The sequence below is a fragment of the Thalassophryne amazonica genome, chromosome 15, assembly GCF_902500255.1.
Source record: "Thalassophryne amazonica chromosome 15, fThaAma1.1, whole genome shotgun sequence".
Lineage (NCBI taxonomy): Eukaryota > Metazoa > Chordata > Actinopteri > Batrachoidiformes > Batrachoididae > Thalassophryne > Thalassophryne amazonica.
In genome coordinates this window covers 47,384,649-47,403,269 of record NC_047117.1, presented here as the reverse complement: position 1 = coordinate 47,403,269, position 18,621 = coordinate 47,384,649, and the positions used below count along the sequence as shown (strand labels likewise).

Genomic DNA, 18,621 nt, shown 5'->3' with positions numbered 1-18,621 from the left:
CGGCAAGTGTCAGCCAAATTCCAGGTGCCACATACGAACATCCAACACCGCTCGCTGGGTACTTAGAAAAGGCGGGGCTGTTCATGCTCCCGGCACGATAGTGGAGTGCAGATGACCACATTCGAGCTGTCTATGAAAAGTGTCAAGGGCCACACAAGTGTGCATTACCAAGCAACACACATGGGTGCGGCTGTGGCGAACAACCCCCCACCCCCACCCACCCATGGGACCCCAGAAACCAAATTAATTTGGTATCTAATGATACATTTTCCAGGGCTGTGAAATGGAAATTGTGAAATCCGAGGAAAATTTGCAGGGGGTCTGGGGGGGAGGTACAGGTCCCCAGGAGCCGGGGTCTAGGGCCCTGTGGGGCCCCAGAACTAAATTTTTATCTAATGATACTTTTTATCTCCTGGAAGAACAAATCTCAAAATTAGTGGATATTTAAATTATCCTATATTCAACCTTTTATTTGACCTGTCGATGATGTTGAAATAACAGAATATGACGTGGAAGTAGGACCTGGAATGATTTAGCTTTTAATTGTAAACCAAATTATGCATTAACTCAGAACAATTAAACTCCATGAAATTTATGAAGATTGAAAAGACTGTTACAGCATTTCAAAAACCACAGCTAAAGCTTAGAGAATATTTTGAAAATCATGGTAAAATATCAATAACATACCTTATAGCAAAAAAGTCACTTATATTCTTGAGTAAATTCCTGTAAATCCATTCAAAGTCACAATCTTTTTCCAATGAAAGAAAGTCTACATTAATAAAGTCAACTTATATTCTTGTGTAAATTCCTGTAAATCCATTTAAAGTCACAATGTCTTTTCCAATGAAAGAAAGTCTACATTAATAAAAAGGTCACTTGTACTCTTGTGTAAATTCCTGTAAATCCATTTAAAGTCACAATGTCTTTTCCAATGAAAGAAAGTCTAGATTAATAAAAAGTCACTTATATTCTTGTGTAAATTCCTGTAAATATATTCAAAGCCACAACGTCTTTTTTTCCAATGAAAGAAAGTCTACATTAATAAAAAGTCACTTATATTCTTGTGTAAATTCCTGTAAATCTATTCAAAGCCACAATGTCTTTTTTCCAATGAATGAAAGTCTAGATTAATAAAAAAGTCGCATAATATGGTCTGAAATCCTGTTTGAACAGCACAGTGTTTACAGTATTTTCCAGACACAAAAACCCCTGATTTTATTTAGTATATTCAGTTTAAGTACATAATATAATTGTAAATACATTAAAAATACATGGATGACAAGAAAGTGAAAATACTTATTTCCATTGTGGTTCATTTAAAAATCAAGACAAAATAGAAGTGAAATTGACAAAATACAAAATAACAAGACAAGACAATAAAAAGACAAAATAGAAATAATAAAAAACTTTCCAATCAAAGCTCAGAAGCTTTGTTATGGGACATAGCAGCATTCGTTGCACTCTGAGTCATAGGACTGTTTCTGGAGCAGCAGTAACAAAGAAGAGGAACAGACTCAAGCCTAACAATGCTGAAATGATCTTGTTTTTAAAGAACCTTTGAAGACCTCAAATCCCCTTCATTTTGTACAACTATGGTCATAACAGTCCCTAGGTGCACAAGCATTTCACAATTTATATCTCTATTGCATACAGTATTTTATGATGGCACAATCACATTATACCACAAGTATATTATTAATGTCTTTAAATGAAAATATAGTCAAAAATTTCAAGATGCACATAGAAACTTTATTTAACATACATAACAGTACCTCACTGTTTCATGACATCTTGACCTTTATTGTTCCATGCAAATGGTATGTCAAAGATTAGCCCGCAAATATCACCATATTTAATTGCATCAAATGCTTCAAAATACTGAACCAATTCAACACAATTACTTCACATTGATTCAGTGGTGCAAAACACTTGAGTTCTCTGTCACTAATAATTAGCAATAAAATACATCAGCGACCACCGACCACTAATTATTACCATGGGTACCTGATGCCTGCTTCTCTGTCAATGTTCCTGGCATCCAAATCACCAGTTGTGACCCTTTCTATTTTGTGTTCCTGCAGATTTTAACTCATTTTGTTTGGCTGTCGTTTGGCACCATTACAAAGCAAGTTTTTTTTTTTCTTTTTAGTTTGATCGCTTTACAGCAATTTGTGCCCATTTATGGTAGTACTGTAAAAGCATATGATTGTCAAACTATTTTTACGGCATCTAACATGCGCCTTCAAAACAGACTGATTTATACCTCGTGCAAAACACTGACAAAAATTTAAAAATGCGTCAATACGCAAAAATGTGCAATTTCCACATGCTTGTGTTGGTTAAACACTGCGCTTCCTAAAATCTATAACCAATGCCTTTGTTTTTGACAGTTAAATCAACAAAGCTGTCATCACACCATCTGACAAATTCAGGGAGAGCACAGTCATGGTCAGATTGGTAGCCCTGGAGGAGAGATAGCAGGACTGCAAATAAACACTACTACTACTATTACTACTACTACTAATAATAATAATAAACCTCTATTTAACCAGGTAGAAATTTCCCTGAGATCAAAACTTCTTTTACAAGGAAGACCTGGCCAAGAAAGGCAGTAGCACACGTCATAAAGGACAGGTTAACATCAACATGAGAACGCTGGTGATAAATAAAATACAATCGTCTTGGTCATAACCAAGGGGGGGTGATGGTCTAGCGGTTAAGTGTTGGGCTTGAGAGCAGACGATCCTTGGATCAAATCACTAAGGGCCCTTGGGCAAGGTCCTTAATCCCCAAGTTGCTTCCAGTGTGTAGTGAACACCTTGCATGGCAGCACCCTGACATCGGGGTGAATATGAGGCATTACTGTAAAGCACTTTGAGCATCTGATGCAGATGGAAAAGCGCTACATAAATGCAGTCCATTTACCACAACATTGCACATGATGTAAAGTCTCAAGCACATTTAGATTTAGAAACAAAGGCATTGCACAAATGAATCCCATTCGGGTTCACATAGAATAGATTGTAAAGTGTTCAAGGAGGTCAGTCTGGACAGTTTCAGTTTAGATTGGAAAATGTTCCAATCAGAGGGAGCTGAGAAACTAAAGCCATTCTTTCCCGCTTCAGAGCGGTCACGAGGTACACAAAAACATAACATGTCATTCGAGCGCAGAGCATAATGGCTTTCAGATCTCTGAAGTAAACTGAATAAGTAGGTCGGAACCAGACTAATAACAGTTTTCTAAACCAGAATCGTCCAGTGTGTATAACACCTGGCAGACAAAGAGGGTATGCCCGCTTTGGCATACATCTCACAGTGGTGAGTGAGGCGGCTACAACCAGTGATGGTACAGTGGGGTCAGGGCCTGTAGACAACTGGATGAAGTACACCTATACATGACATCACCATAGTCCAGAAAGGGGACCAAGTGCAGGGGCATTTATTCACAAAACTTTAACCTCTTAAGCCCTAGGGCCTATTTCACCAAAATCACATACGCATACATTATGATTTATTTCTCAGCTTGTACAAGGTCAAAAATGCAAAACTTTGGATCAGCTAAAAGACAGGTCCTAGGGGATGTTGTGGATGCAAAAAAATTGAAAGTAAATAATACCTGGTAGGAGTAAATGAGGAGGTTTTTTTGCCCAAAAAATGAATTCTGATTTATGTCTTTATTTGCTTGGCGTTTGTGACCGATATGTGACTGATATGTGACTGAAGTGAATACTTTTGTAGAGCAGCCTTCGCTTGATATTTTGATGTATAATAAGTGTATGTTGTTGTCAGCAATGGTTAGTTATGAGCGTTCAAATGTTGGGACTCTCGGGTTTAAGAGGTTTTAATATAGCATTCCTAACCATCTGTTCATTAGTGTATGAGTATAATTATTTGCAGACACTGAATCAATGTCTTTTCATAAGCTTAGGATGAGCTCTTTGTATCCACATGGCAGCACCTTGTTATTGAAACTCAAAAAGGGAATACTTACTCCACCTTTCACATTTTACAGTGTGTCAAATAATTTGCTGTTTCAGCAAATAAACAGGAACTACTGGTTGCACCATTACACATTGTCTACCGGTTGCTAATACAGGCCAACAAGCGTATGAACCCTCATTTTAGTGAAATGGAGACTTATATATATTTCTTTTCACAACAGAAAGCAAGGAAGCAAGAAACCTTACTGCCAAAGAAGCAAAAATATGAAGGGGACCAAAAATCTGAATGGGAACGACATAAAGGAATCTGCAACCCTGCCACTAGATGACACTAATATCATAACACTGTGGCTTTAAATAGGCTGATTGATACAAATAGTCTCTTCCAAAAAACAGTTACAAAAACCTTCTGCAATTCCACATTTGCAAAGAACAGTAAATCAAATTATAAACAATTTTTTGCTTAGAGGCTTTAGTCATGATCAGTTAGAGGTTAAGTACTGTCACACATCAGTGTGAGGGATGTTCGGGACTATCCATTACACAATCCGTGGAAGCAGATGGATGTGATGTGTTGTTGTCTGTGACTACATGAGGTCACTACTGATTGACCAAAACTGTACCCCAATGCACCAGTGCGCGCACACACACACACACAAGTTTCTATGACAACTCCAAACAAACAGCTTGTAGCCCCACCTCATGAGGAGAGAATGAGAAACCAATAGAGAAGCAGTAAACAGACAAAAAGTACAATTAAAAGTTCAGGACTCGGGTAGAATTCAGTGCCATGTGCTTCATTTTATGTGGACTCCATGCCTTGTTCATAGTAGCACTTTCTTTAATAACTGTAATAAACAGAGAAAGGTCAGCTTTCACCACTGTTCATTTATGTCTTCACCCTTCACTCATTTAACCAGTGCATTCTTTTCTCTGACGTTATTCTCAAACTGAATAAAAGACTTTAAATTCTTGATTTCCAAGAAGAGAGAGGAACTGTGACAAAAATACCTCCCTGCTACATCCCAATGGTCTTTATTGTTCCACCATACAAGTTAAAGCTTGAATAGAAAATCCTTCAGAGATGCCCAACCTCCAGACGGCCCCATTCATTCACTTTAAAGCTCCAGAAACAGTGAAGTCTAAGTACTGGTTGGTTATTCAAGCTTAGCAACACTGAAGGTTGAGACCCCTATGAGATTAAAGGACAGTGACATTTAGATGTTTCGTTCACTGAAAAAACCTTTTACCCACTGACCATCTGACATTTTTCTCTGTACTTTGCTGAGGCTGTGGCTCCAGGAAAGAAAAAAAAAAAACTGTGAAGTTATGGAATAACTTCCAACCAGGCAGCTGAAACCTAATAGTCACCTTGCTTAGATAATAGACCAGGTCCTTCTTGTCTTCCTGTCTTCCTCAGGGAGACAGACACCCTCTCTACTTTTAAGATTAGGCTTAAAACTTTCCTTTTTGCTAAAGCTTATAGTTAGGGCTGGATCAGGTGACCCTGAACCATCCCTTAGTTATGCTACTATAGACGTAGACTGCTGGGGGGTTCCCATGATGCACTGTTTCTTTCTCTTTTTGCTCTGTATGCACCACTCTGCATTTAATCATTAGTGATCGATCTCTGCTCCCCTCCACAGCATGTCTTTTTCCTGGTTCTCTCCCTCAGCCCCAACCAATCCCAGCAGAAGACTGCCCCTCCCTGAGCCTGGTTCTGCTGGAGGTTTCTGCCTGTTAAAAGGGAGTTTTTCCTTCCCACTGTAGCCAAGTGCTTGCTCACAGGGGGTCGTTTTGACCGTTGGGGTTTTACATAATTATTGTATGGCCTTGCCTTACAATATAAAGCGCCTTGGGGCAACTGTTTGTTGTGATTTGGCGCTATATAAAAAAAAATTGATTGATTGATTGATTGTTATAAGATGATAGCGCTAACCAATCCTATTCTTAATCTGCACCTTGTCCCCAGTTGCCATGTGGCTGAAAGGGGAAATATTTCCAAAGGACGGGACGTTTAAGGGTGAGTGTTTTGCTCAAACATACAAGGTCTATTAGAAAAGTATCCGACCTTATTATTTTTTCAAAAACCATATGGATTTGAATCACGTGTGATTACATCAGACATGCTTGAACCCTCGTGGGCATGCGAGAGTTTTTTCACGCCTGTCGGTTACGTCATTCGCCTGTGGGCAGTCTTTGAGTGAGGAGTGGCCCACCCTCTCATCGATTTTTTCATTGTTTATGAATGGCTCAGAGACTGCTGCTTTGTTTGATCAAAATTTTTTCAAAACTGTAAGGCACAACTGAGTGGACACCATTCGATAAATTCAGCTGGTTTTCAGTAAAAATTTTAACGGCTGATGAGAGATTTTGGTCTGGTAGTGTCGCCGTAAGGACGGCCCACGGTGCCTGATGAAGATCTGCGCTTCGAGGCGGCACCGTCTCGCCGTTTCAAGTTGAAAACTTCCACATTTCAGGCTCTGTTGATCCAGGAAGTCGTCAGAGAACAGAGAACTTTCAGAAGAAGTCGGCATGAGGAGTTTATTCGTACATTCCATTGTTAACAGACATTTTGTAACGAAAGAACGTGCGGGCAGAGTCGCATGTCGGGCCGGATCCGACCGCGGGGGTCGCGATAGAAAAAACACCTCCGTTGGAAACCTTAACAGACAAGTTGGAACATGCCTAAGCTGTTAAACAATTTCTCAGTTACTCACTTGTTGAAAGCCATCAAAAGCCGCCTGAATTTTACAAATGGTTTTCAACACGGAGGTGTTTTTCCTGTCGCGGCGCACACAGATTTACCGAGTCGTCACGGAAACGACTCGGCGAATTTGCGCACACGTCTTTCATTAAAAAATGTCCTTAACAGTGGAATGTCCGCATAAAGTCCTCATGCCGGCCTCTTCTGAATCTTCTCTGTTCTCTCACGACGTCCTGGGTGAATTAAGCCTTAAATTAGGATGTTTTCAGGTCGAAACAGGCTGACGACGGCGCCTGGAAGCGCTGCACGACGTCCTGCTCTGTGGGAAGTCCTTACAGCGACAGAAACACCCCATAATCTCTCATCAGCCGTTAACTTTTCACCGAAAACCGTCTTAATTTCTTGAATAGTGTCCACTCGGATATTCCTCACAGGTCCAGAAAAAATGTTGATTAAGCAACGCGCGCCGTCTCGAGCAGCGTGTGAAACAAAGGAATTCAGCCGAGAGGGCGGGACCACATCTCACTCAAGGCCTGCACACAGGGAAATGACGTCACCGACACGCGTGAAAAAACTCACGCATGCGCACGAGGGTTCAAGCATGATTGGTGTAATCGCACGTCATTCAAATCCATATAGTTAAAAAAAAAATAAAAGGGTCGGTTTATTATCTAATAGACCTCGTATTTCAAAAATGTGAACAACTGGCCATCCAACCCATCAACCCTTCATATGTATGCATAACTGACTGTGTCACATAGAGGCCCTGTGTTACATCAGATGCGAGGTGGAACCCATCGCCACATAAGTATCACTGATATTTTACAGCAATAGTTGTCATTTCCATGCCCAGCATGTTGCTATCACGAGGTAGCGAAACACGAGTGTGCATCTGTCCAAAAATGCATCATGAAAAGGAAGAAAAAACCCTACGGCCTACTTTTAGACAGGATGGCGGCAGTTGTGAGTCTGTCATGTGACTTAAAATGCACCCAATGCACAGAGGTGATGTGAAAACACCTTTCTATGTAACTGCTTCAGCGGCCCTTATGTGGTGGTGTTGTCTCATGTGGAATGTGTGTCCTACAAATGATGTCACATTTCCACAGAGATCTGCCACATTTTGACATATATGCTGGATTTTGAGCGGTTTGCCGTCAAATTTCCTCACTGTTCGTGCACAGACAGAGAGAGCGCAAAACAAGCTAAATATTAAATGTTTAGGTTTTCACTCTCATCAGTCTGGATTTATCTTATGTGCGTGCGCACCTGTGCATGTGCTTTTCTTCATCATTCACAGGTGGCGTCAGCTAAATCTGCAGAAAAATACAATCACTGGACCAACAACACCTTTCACTGTACTTTTAATGGCTGGAAAACAAATGACCAGTACAAAAAAAAACAAAAAAACACATTTCTTTTAAAAAACCACTGCAGGGACTGAAAAAAGTCAAATGACTGTTGTCTTGTTCTCACTATGAACTCCTCCGACCGGACTGGAGCTCCAGGCAGTGCTCTGTTACTCGCTGGATTATACAATTGATGGAAAAAAAAGGACAAAACTGTGGTGAGTCCAGAATGAACTTAATGGACTTAAAACGTTCCATGCGAGGTGTCTTCATGCAGGTGGTGTCAGTCACATGGTAGTGGGAAAAAAAAAAAAAAAAACCCGCACACACATAGATATGCATTATCCAACCTGAACATATAGAAATGTGGAAAAAGGATTCATTTAACATTTAGCTTGTTTTATCTTCCATGGTGAGAGGTTTTAAGTTACATGTGCGCTTGTTCTGAATTGACACCGGAGCTTTCAGGAGCCAGGAATAAACTATGAGCCACAGGAAAAATAGAAGATATAGATCTCCGCCTGAGCTCCACTCAAGATTTTTAACATGCACAAAACTTTCTGATGAACTCGGCAGACATCAGCTGACATTTGTGCTTTATAACAGTGCTTTATCATAAACAATGTTGCTCTGTTTTTTTCTGAGTTCACATCCAAACCCACGTCACTCCAGTCATATGTCAGTGGATGGTCTGTTGTTGCTGCGGCAAAAATGCTGCAGTCACTGCTAGCCCTGTTTTAGCTTATCTGTCCTCTGTCAGGTTCTGTCCTAGCCTGGAGTTCATGTCTGGGTTTATCACTTGTTCATGTCCAGGCCTCCTCTGAGGATTCTACTGTTTTATTTTTCATATGATCACACTGTTGTCATTTAATTCTTAGTGTGGTTCTGTTTATTTATTTTCTTTGTGCAATGCGTTTGTCACTGGTTTCATTCTGTTTATCATTTACTTTTTGTGTACTGATTCATTGCATTATCTGTATTCAAAAATTAACAATAAAATAAAAGCATAAATTAATGAGTGGCCCATATTTTTTCACTTGTGGTCTTCCTGCTGGAAGTTAGACATCTCAAGTACCAGGATTCTTGTGGCTGATTCTCCAGTCAACAGCAAGAATCTCTCCAAGCTTGCATAGCCCCTACAGAAGCTGAGGGCAGGGAAGGCTCCAGAGATGGTAGCTGAGCTTCACCAAGCAGGTGGAGATGCTGTTCTCCTGGCATTGCAAACAATCTTTTCTCCAATCTGGGTGATGAGTATCATCCATCCAGACTGCAAGAAAGGGTTTGTTATCCCAGTATGGAAAGGAAAGGGTAATCACATGGACTGAAAGAACAATAGTGGTACTACACTGCCAGGGAAGGTGAATGTATGGATTAATCTTAATAGGATTCAGCTCCAGCTACTTGATACTCAGAAACTGGAAGAGTCTGGCTTTACACCCCCAAATCAAACACAGACTACATTTTACCCCCGTGAGTACTCATAGAACACAACCTTCAATATCAGCAATGTTGATTTTTGTGTAAAGTTTAAATTAGTTGCTCACAATGCTCTCAAGGAGATCCTGAGAATTTGTGAGATCCACAAGAAGTTGCCAACGTATACACTGATACTGTGAGTGCTGTACATAGTGGTGGCAAAGGCTCTTGAATTTTTTTCAGTGACAACTGGTGTTCGTCAGGAGTGTGTTCTGGCTCCAACACTATTCATTGACTGCGTGGACTGGGTGTTGGCAGGTTTGTGGAAACCAGTGATTTAGGTGCTTTTGGTTGTGAGAAAAGGTTTGTCGGGCTTTACTTCATGGATGATGCTGTATCTCACTGAGATGCGACAGCCTGTGAAGGGCATCCGTGAGAAAATATGCGACGAACTGCATGAGGATCACAGTCATTCACTGTCCCCTTGCCTCAGTCATGGGGCGGCACCCATGCGTCACTTGATTTTTGAACAAACAAAAAAAAATAAAAATTCCAAAAGACCCTCGCCAAATCATCAGGCAGGTACCTGGTACCCCTCACTACATTGTCTCTGCGACTCAGAACATGCGTAACATGTGAGGCAACTTGTGAGGAGTTGACACATACTTTTCCTTTTATATGATAAGAGAGGAACAGTGTGATTCAGCACACCGCTGAATTAGTTTTGAGGACCCCAGTAGCTGAAGAAGGACAAGGAGATGCCCATGCTTCACATGGCTGCGGCAGATACATGGATATTTTAGAGATGTGGGGATGGACCGTTGTATGCTTGGGTGGCTGTCATCCAGGACCCAAGGAGGTTTGTTGGTGTCATGGATTCAGCGAAGCATGTCCCCAGCAAATGCTCCCAGACTTGACTTGTCTTCTTCACTGGTTCCACAGGGATGGGGCATGAAGACACGGCTGGAAGCAGTGATCAGGTGCTGAAGAGATTGGTGCAGTCTGTGTCTGATAGGACATGAAGGAGATCAGGTGTTCAAAGTAGGAAGAGAGTTTCAGTATCCAGGCACTCATCTGCCTCACCTCAGAAAGCTGCGGTGGATGACTGTTGCTACTGTCTGTGTGCTTTCCGCTTTATGTGGGCAACCTCTCACTTCTGAGTTTCCCATCTGAACAGCAATGCAGCAGGTGCTAGTGCACTTGTGTCCAAAATGAAATGACAGATGACAACACAATTGTCTTATTTCTGTGTTTGGGGTCACCACAGTGGACCCACTATGGATCTGCATGTTGATGGGCAAGTGTTTGATGGGGGGAGCTTTCTGAGACAAATCCAGCTGAATGTGGCATAGGTGGTCTCAAACCAGGAACCTTCTCTTTGAGTGGCAAATTTACTAAACAACTACACCACTGTGCTGTCTGTGTGACTGGTATATTTCATATATTCCCCAAACAAGCAAATTATTATAAAAGTGAATTAAAAAAACCCTTTTACATCATGTACCTTACTTTGCATGAAGACTGCATACTGTATGACCAGCCAAGTGGGGTTGGAAATGCCCCAGATGCACTTGTGCAATACGTTTTAGACCATGTGACAAAGATCATTAAGAAAAGGGCTTATAGCTCAAGCCCCAAATATTATGTAAGCAATGCATTCAAAGGATATTTGCAACAATTTTGCTTCTTTATAACAGACTGAATCACCATGATGAATGCGCAGCAATGATGAAGGAGAAAGAATTGGTACATCTCAAACTACATCAAATGACATCCAGTAAGATGGATTTCAGAGAGCCTGAGTCTGGCCATTCAGAAAAAAACACAACGTTGAAAAAAATAAAGCTGATTACCGGTATAGTGTTGGTCCCTGTGGTGCCCGACGTGGCAGCCTTGCATGCAGGGATGCAGTTTGTAGAGGTGGGACAGAGCAGACCTGCGGTCCGTTGTGGATGGTAACAACACAGTGCTGACCAGCAGGGTCCAAAATGTGCTCCACCTGTGCTCAGCAGACCTTCATGAATCTGACAATTCCTGCATGAAAGAGATATAAATGAGTTATCCCAGTTCCAGTAAAGAAAACTGTACAGCTTATACTCCATAAAACTTCAATTCAAAACAAGGAAATTCTTAAACATTCAGCACAATTGAAAGATTAATATGCGAGGCTGACACAGCTCTAGAATATTTAATCAAACTAGTGAGGTTGATGCACGTCTAACAACTAAATCTTCTGTGGAAGATTATGAGGTTGGAGGTGTCTCCATGTTTTCTCCTTTTGTGACTTTTTTAAACCACATCATTCTAAAGCCCTTTTCACACCGGACCTGTGTAGAGTTGCATTGTGCTGCATATCTTGTACACAGGAATGGCTGCGTAAGTTGCGCGCAGGAGGGAAGCTTGTCCCGCCTCTTCTTCTGTGGTTTTGAAGCTTCACTGCCAGCAAGGTTCAGCAGAGTCCAGCAGGATGAATAAGAACCAGCAATGCAAGTATGTACTGATAAAAAACCCTAAAAGGATTTTTTTGATGGACTGGCGTAGGGTAGCGTACAATTGCAGAGGCATGGGGCACAGTAGCAGAGTGTAGACTTGTGTAGTCACTCACTCACTCACTCATCTTCAACCACTTTTCCGGGATCAGGTCACGGGGGCAACATCTCCAGCAGGGGACCCCAGACTTCCCTTTCCCATGCCACAATGACCACCTCTGACTGGGGGATCCCAAGGAGTTCCCAGGCCAGTGTGGAGATATAATCTGTCCGCCTAGTCCTGGGTCTTCCCCGGGGTCTCCTCCCAGATGGACGTGCCTGGAACACCTCCTTTGGGAGGCGCCCAGGAGACATCCTTACCAGATGCCCGAACCACCTCAGCTGGCTCCTTTCAACGCGAAGGAGCAGCGACTCTACTCCGAGCTCCCCACGGATGGCCGAACTTCGGAACTTAAAGAAAGCAGACTTGTTTAATTTTTTTAAATTTTTTTCACAGACTACGCAAGTAGTCCGCAAAAAAATTAAACATGTTTAACCCCTTTGCATCCCTCAGCGTATGGACACGCAGGGCTGCATAAGCTCAGCGTAGTTGATACGCCACATTATGCAACTCTACGTTGGCCGGGTGTGAAAGGGGCTTAAGTGTTATCCTGTGTTGCCAGATGCAGCTGATGACTCTCAATCCAAAAGCTGTTCAAAAACTGCCATCAGTCCACAAAATAAAATTCAAAACCACCCAATCTAGCAACATTGTTCTGCTGTAACCACGTGCTTAAATACTTGATAACTTCAGCTCGAACAACGCTAAAACAACAATCACGATATTACTATAGACGACATATATCGCACAACCCTAATACAAAGCCTGACTTATATTTCATAAATCTGATGTCATTACAAAATTCAGACGTAACAGTTCATGGATTCACAAACTTTCAAACACCGTTGTATTCACAACATATGTGGAGTAAACCCTTTAAAGTGAAGATGTGGGAGATTTTGCATTTCATTCATTTAATGAAACCACTTATTCCAAAGATGGGTTTCTTCAGTAAAACAAACAAAAAAAAAAAAAACAACAGTATTTCTGTTCAAAAGGTCTTCAGGAAAACATTGTGGCCCCATTTGCAGTGTAGATCAAATGGGTGGTCTCAACAGACTGGAGTTTTTTCCACCCAACAGGCTGGAATTTGACCAACGAACTTTGATGAGCTTTTATTTGAAAGGAAATCTCTGCACGACTCTACCACAACAGGAAAAGACCATGCCGAGTTCTTCACAGCGAGTCAATGTCACTGAGCTGTGCTTTGACCCTTTCTGTCATCTATGACCATTCGCTGGCATTCTGCCAGCGCACCGGGGGCATTTGGACAAGCGTGTTTGTGAGCCCCTACATGTTTTCAGGTCTGCCAAGCCTCTGGGTTTACGCCACAACACAAATCCATACAAAATATCCATCATGGAAAGAAAAGTGACAACAACAAAGCAACTGAATGTGATGACATGCAGAAAGTCAGACCTCATGCTGCACACAACCCCACAAATTCTGTTTACTGAGCATCACAGACACTCACAAACATGGCTCAAAAGGAAAATCCATCAACTTTCTGTACATGCTTTCTCCAATTAAGGGTCATGGTGGGGCTGCAGCCTATCCCAGCAGTCATAGGGCATGAAGCGGGGGACAGCCCGGACAGGACACCAGTCTGTCGCAGGGTCACATTTAGACAAACACATTCACACTCACATACCTACAGACAATTTAAGGTTTCCAATCCACCGAACCAGCATGTTTTTGGATGTGGGAGGAAGCTGGAACACCCGGAGAGAACCCACGCAAACATGGGGAGAACATGCAAACTCAACACAGAAAGAGCAGGAAGCGAACCCATGACCTTCTTGCTGTGACGCATCAGTGATAACCACTAATAATAATAAAAATACTACTAATAATAAATCTTTAAAGAGGAAAGAAGCCTGCTTTTAGTGTCAGGGAGCAAGTTTGGGCTGGAAAAAAAAAAATTATAGCTGGGAAAAAGAACTAAACAAAAAAAAAAACAACTGTCTTTGCATTTTAATGTCCTTTGTTACACTGCCATATAATCACACCAGTTTTCTGCAGTTTCTCTTTTTTCTTTTAGCTTTCTGCCTCCACCCAGTAGATCAGAGTCATCACAGGTTATCCAGTGCAGATCTGCACTGGGATTTAGCAAAGGATTTATGTTCGATGTTCTTCCTAACACAAATACAGTTCTCCATGGAGAAACATGCTCAAAGCTCCCAGTATTGCTGAGAGATCTCACCAACCAATAGCTAATCAGGACTCTGCTTCACTTCTGAGATCTGACAGCACAGCACATTAATACCATTAATATTTGTGAAAGCTTTAAGGAGCCTAACTTAAAGGCAGGCGCTAATGTGAGTAGTGCAGATGGCACAGCCATTTGTGGCATGGCGCGGTGCACTTTGCAATTTAATTGGTGCAAAATCCCTGTGCAAAGCTGGGCACTAGGTGCAAAAGTGTTGGGTTTACTGTATTCATTATTAAAGAGTGTTTTGTAGTCCAAATATGATATCAGCCTGTCAGAGTGGTTGCTACCTGTTCACTCTGTGCACCATGGACACAACGCTGTGCTATAGAGGAATCAGACACAAACGAAAGGATTTAAAGGTCCTTAAAAGATCAAGTCCAACCAGTGAACAGCAGCCACCAAAGCTCACTGAGGTCAAGCAGTGCAGCAGCAAGGACAGCAAGTCTGCTTTCTTTACTATCTATCTATCTATCTATCTATCTATCTATCTATCTATCTATCTATCTATCTATCTATCTATCTATCTATCTATCTATCTATCTATCTATCTATCTATCGGGTGCCCCCAAAAAATATGCAACATTTTATCAGCAAAGAAAATGGTCAAAGCATATGTCTAGGAAATAAATTTATGGCTAGATAGAAAGCTGAAAGGTTGAGGTTTTTCATACCAATGTCAATATTGGCCCTGAATTTTGTCAGTCTCTTAGACAATGTGTTCAATGTAGGCCCCGCATTGGCCAATTACGGCCTGCAAACGCTTTGGGGAAAGTGTCCTGAGGAATGTTTTGGATTTCTCAGCAGATGTTTTCCTTCAATGCATTGATGCTTGGCATCAACATAATGTGTAATAAATGTGTAATAAAATGGAATAACAGGGGAAAGTATTGAATGCTCTTACTGAAATTTATTTAATGCTTCATACAAATGCCTCTGTTGGTAATGACAGTTTCAAGACACCTCCTGTATGGAGAAACTAGTTACATGTTCTACTCAGGTGTGATTTTGGCCCATTCTTCCACACAGTCTTCAAATCTTGAAGGTTCAGTGGACCTGTTTTGTGAACTTTTATCTTTACTTCTTTCCATAGATTTTGTTGTAGATTCAAGTCAGGTGAGTGACTGGGACATTCTAGAAACTTCATCTCATTCTCTGAAACCACTTGAGAGTTTCCTTGACTGTGTGTCTTGTTGAAATGTCCACCCTCATTCCATCGTCATCATCCTGGTAGATGGCAGTTGATTTTTAACAAGAATGTCTCGGTACATTTTTTCATTCATCCTTAGTTCAATTATAAGACGTTTGCCAGTGTATGCTGAAAAACAGCCCCAGTCCCTGATGTTGCCACCTCCACACTTCACTGTTGGCGTGGTGTTTCTGGGGTGATGTGCAGTGCTGTTTGACCTCCAAACATGGTGTGTATTGTGGCATCCAAAGAATTCAATTTCGGTCTCATCTAAGAAGATTATATTCTCCCAGTATTTCACAGGCTTGTCTAAATGTTATGCAGCAAACTTGAAAGGCACAGCAACATGCTTTTTCTTCAGCAGTGGAGTTTTGCGTGGTGAGCGTGCATACAGGCCATGGTGGATAAGTGCATTACGTCATGTTTTCATTTAAACAATTGTACCTGCTAATTCAATGTCTTTCTGAAGAACATCATTTCTGTGAAATGATGTTCTTCAGATTATGGCCCAAACACTGCTCACTGCAACATTTAGAAATCCTTCTGTAACCAATGCCATCAGTATGTTTTTCAACAAAAACAATTTTACACCAAACTTAATTTTAATTTACGGACATCTATGGTTTTATTACTTTGTATGTGTGGATTACTTGGATTGTTACCGGCATGTGGTAAAAATTTCATGTGAATAGCAACTTTACAAATATATCTGATAAAAACAGCGATGTGTTCAACACTTATTTTAAACACACACACACATATATATATATATATATATATATATATATATATATATATATATATATATATATATATATATATATATATATATATATATACAACCCCAGTTGGGACGTTGTGTAAAATGTAAATAAAAACAGAATACAATGATTTGCAAATCCTCTTCAACCAATATTCAATTGAATACACCACAAAGACAAGATATTTAATGTTCAAACTGATAAACTTTATTGTTTTTGTCCAAATATTTGCTCATTTTGAAATGGATGCAACACATTTCAAAAAAGCTGGGACAGTGGTATGTTTACCACTGTGTTACATCACCTTTCCTTCTAACAACACTCAATAAAAGTTTGGGAACGTTTCTTGCTTGATGTACAACTTCAGTTGTTCAACAGTCCGGGGTCTCCCTTGTCATATTTTTCGCTTCATAATGCGCCACACATTTTCAATGGGCAACAGGTCTGGACTGCAGGCAGGCCAGTCTAGTACCCGCACTCTTTCACTACAAAGCCATGCTGTTGTAACATGTGCAGAATGTGGCTTGGCATTGTCTTGCTGAAATAAGCAAAGACGTCCCTGAAAAAGACGTTGCTTGGATGGCAGCATGTGTTGCTCCAAAATCTGGATGTACCCTTCAGAATTGTTGGTGCCATTACAGATGTGTAAGTTGCCCATGTCATGGGCACTAACACACCCACATACCATCACAGATGCTGGCTTTTGAACTTTGCGCTGGTAACAATCTGGATGGTCTTTTTCCTCTTGTCTGGAGGACACGACTTCCATGATTTCCAAAAACAATTTGAAATGTGGACTCATCAGACCACAGCACACTTTTCCACTTTGTGTCTGTCCACTTCAAAAGAGCTCAGGCCCAGAGAAGGTGGCGGCATTTCTGGATGTTGTTGATGTATGGCTTTTGCTTTGCATGCTAGAGTTTTAACTTGCACTTGTAGATGTAGCGACGATCTGTCTTAACTGACAATGGTTTTCTGAAGTGTTTTCTGAAGCCCATGCGGTAAGATCCTTTACACAATGATGTCGGTTTTAATGCAGTGCCGCCAGAGCGATCGAAGGTCACGGGCATTCCATGTTGGTTTTCGGCCTTGATGCTTATGTGTAGAAATTTCTCCAGATTCTCTGAATCTTCTGATTATAGATGACTGTAGATGATGGAATCCCTAAATTCCTTGCAACTGAACGTTAAGCAACATTGTTCTTAAACTGTTGGACTTTTTTTTTCATGCAGTTGTTCACAGAGTGGTGATCCTAACCCTGTCTTTGATTGTGAATGGCTGAACCTTTTGGGGATGCTCCTTTTATACCCAATCATGACACTCACGTGTTTCCAATCAGGTGTTTGAACATTCATCAACTTTCCCAGTCTTTGGTTGCCCCGTCCCAACATTTTTGAAATGTCTTGCAGGCATCCATTTCAAAATGAGCAAATATTTGCACAAAACAACAAGGTTTATCAGTTTAAACATTAAATATCTTGTCTTTGTGGTGTATTCAATTGAATATAGGTTGAAGAGGATTTTCAAATCATTGTATTCTGTTTTTATTTACATTTTACACAACGTCCCATTATATATATATATATATATATGTGTGTGTGTGTACATGCACGCAATGCACGCACAGCACGCATGCACATACACAGCATATACAGTTGGAACATGAGACCACTCTGAACAATAAATTGGTTTCAAATACACAAACAATTCTGTGAATGGTACCAAATGGTATCCTCTTTTTCCATTTCTTCTTTTTCTTGAGTAACATCTTCCTGCTGTATGACTGGGCGTAGTTGTGTGTCACTTCTGTGGTCTTACACAAATAAACTGACAGCACATGAGTGGGTTTATGAGGGCCTCAATCTCTCCTAAAATTGTGTAAGAGAGAGAGAGAGAGAGAGAGAGAGAGAGAGAGAGAGAGAGAGAGAGAGAGAGAGAGAGAGAGAGAGAGACACTATGAGAGAGTGAGAATTTTCTTTTCTCTCTTCCTGGTTTTTGTTTGTTTGTTTCTTTGAAAACTGTCCACTGCATGCTGTGATATTAGTATTTCAACGTGGCAGGTAACTAATGAAACAGTGCTGGACCTTAGGGCCCTGTCCCACTGGCATTTTGGAGGATTTGCGCATGAAATGAGGAGACAAAAGCTGAGCGTCCGCAACAAAGGTGGGTGGAAATGATAAATGTCCCGGGGTGGATCAGCGAATACATGAGAAAGAAAAGCGGATATAACAGGGAACAGAAGCGAAGGCGACCGCGGAGGCGCCCCCATGAGGGGCACAGCGGCCGTGATGCACTCGCTTCATACGTGCCCACTCTGTCTGCATGCACGACATACCATTTGCGACTGTGATGTGGCCGTGCTGGGCACGCGTCATATCTGTTTTGCACGCTGTCCCGGTCCGCCACCAAGCCGCGCCAACCCGTCGGTTGTGGATATCAGCGGATGACAGGGGATAT

At 41.3% G+C, this 18,621-nt stretch overlaps 1 protein-coding gene across 2 annotated transcripts in view; it reads right to left on the bottom strand.

Moving 5' to 3' along the window:
* The window catches only part of add3a (adducin 3 (gamma) a), a 259,484-nt gene that overhangs the window by 187,107 nt on the left and 53,756 nt on the right, over window positions 1-18,621 (bottom strand). The window contains exon 2 of one of the 2 annotated variants that reach the window (XM_034189173.1): window positions 11,270-11,450. The exons of the other annotated variant lie outside the window; for it this stretch is intronic. The gene's annotated coding sequence lies outside the window, so the exon portion shown is untranslated. The remainder of the gene's footprint in view (window positions 1-11,269; window positions 11,451-18,621) is intronic. 2 annotated transcript variants of the gene reach the window in all.